This window comes from Leishmania donovani, chromosome 34 (assembly GCF_000227135.1).
Source record: "Leishmania donovani BPK282A1 complete genome, chromosome 34".
NCBI classification, from domain to species: domain Eukaryota; phylum Euglenozoa; class Kinetoplastea; order Trypanosomatida; family Trypanosomatidae; genus Leishmania; species Leishmania donovani.
In genome coordinates this window covers 256,938-259,195 of record NC_018261.1, presented here as the reverse complement: position 1 = coordinate 259,195, position 2,258 = coordinate 256,938, and positions in this window count along the sequence as shown.

Sequence of the window (2,258 nt, the reverse complement as noted above, 5' to 3'; positions counted from 1 at the left end):
ACCCCCCCCCCCCAAACAAGGGAGGATAAACAGCCCACCGTTTTCTATATATATATATTTTTTTTTTTTGGGGGGGGGGGAAGAGATGGATGGGTGCGTGGGTGGAGAGGCAAGTGCAGAGGGGAGGGGGAAAAAGGTAACCGCTGTTCGTGCACGTGCGTCATAGTGTTTTCCCTCCACCGCTCCTTTTCGCTACCTTTTTCATGCGCTTCTTCGTGCGTGGGCACCATGGATATGACTAATGTACATATTACACGAGAGAAAACGGGGGCGGGCGTGCCCACACCCACACACGCTTGAACAGCGTGGAAGGCAGAGGGAGAGAGAAAAGGGCTTAATGGTCGAAACAAAAAAGTACCATACGGTTAAATAGCCTGCCTGCCTCACCTCACGCCACGCACAGCCCACATCCACACCCACCCGCCCACAGGCACTTGCGTGAACGCCGCACAAGCTAAAACTATACATGAAGCGAAAGAAAAACAAAGGCAACACGGAAATAAAAAAATTGAGAAAGAAAAGTATATCGATTACCCTCTCCTTCCAAGCACGAGGTTCCACTCGCAGAAAACATAGCAGGAGAAGCAGAGAGAAGACTCCTTCGCTGGGAGAAACATATCTGTGGACGCACGCATACACGAGGCTGCACACACACACACACAATCAGAATATGCAGCTTCGCACTGCGAAAGTGATGTTAGGCGACGACATCATCATTGAAGTGGATATCCTCTTCGATGACGCATGTGGACTTTTCAGCTCCGCCCACGAAAACATGTGGCGGTCGGAGTCGGCCATCGTCAAGACCACGCTGATCGCCTCTTCCACCTACCCGGTTTCCTCGAGCAGGCCAGGCACGCTGGCGCCGACATGGCGGTTGCTCTGCGGCACCGCTGTCCTCCACACACGCGCCCGCGGGGAACGAAGGAAGCTGCGAGAGCTGCTGATGGAGTGTCCTGGCGACATGTTCGTGGTGTTGCTCATTGCCGTGACGACGTCTGAGTTTGCTGTGGCCTCGGTGCGAGCCGCTGCGGCGCCGATGGACGTAGGGGTTGCGCAGGATGCACCGCATTTGCAAGAACGAACAGCAAAGAAGTCGCGTGACTTGTGCTGAAAGCTGCAGGTGCTGCGAGAGAGAGTGTAGGGAAGGGAGATGGACACTCTACCGTCAACGGAGCTGGTGAGACTCTGACATTCATCGGCGATATCCGTGTCTGTGATGAGGGAGAGCGACAGCCGACGCGCAGTGCTGATGGAATCGAATTCGAACTCTGACACTTTCACATCGGCTGCCGGGCCGACCGTGACCAATGCATCTGCAGAGAGAAAGCATGACACAGGACCACGCCTCGTGGGTGAGATGTGCGACCACTTCGACGGCGGAAGGGATAACAGCGGTATGTTCGAGGCGGCTGCTTCGGCACACATGGAACCGTGAAAGACACCACTTTTGAGCAGCTCGAGGGCAGCCGCGGTAAGCTCTGGCACCGCCACCATCGCTTCAGCGGCACCCTTGCGAATAGAAACGACCCCGGCCGCACCGCAAGGCGACGAAGGCTTCAAGGAAGGCATTCCAAGTGCGTGTGTATGTCAATATTTCCTGCACTCGTCAGTATGAGATCAGAGAGAGTTGTGGAGTAGAGGGAGCTTTATCGACGGTTGCGGGGTTCCATCCCCCATTTTTCGAGTGTGCTGTGGACGATGTCACCGAACGTGTTGAATGTGGCCAAGAAGGGCGAAACTGACCTCTGCATTCCGTTTTCACAGGGTCGCTGTTTATCGCGTTTTGATGACCTCTACGGGCAGTGCAGGGTCCACCCCCTCCCTCCCGCCCTCATCCATCACGTCGTGCTCTTTGCCATGTTGCTAGGTAGACCCCGTCACGCGTGGTACGCAGGGTCACGGTTCCGGCGGCCTGCAGGATTAGCGGCCAACTAGCTGTTTTTCAGAAGTGGCCGCGTATGGGAAAAAAAGTTATCCGCGCATGAATTGCAGCATGAATCGCATGGCCGCGTGCTCAGCCTTCACGGAGGGCAGAGAGGGCCGGCGTGCTGTCTTTGGGAAGGTGTGGTGCTGCCGCTGTTCTTCGCTTTCTTTGGAAATGTTGTTTGTGCCTACAAGGCACAGCAAACCGCGCAGAGCCCAGCCGAGTTGATGCTATTTGCGCCTGGCGCCCCTCCCCTTCCCCCCAGAGGCTACCGGTGACGACCATCTGCCTCGTATGCGGATGCATGCGTACCGCGCACCCCCCCTCCCCG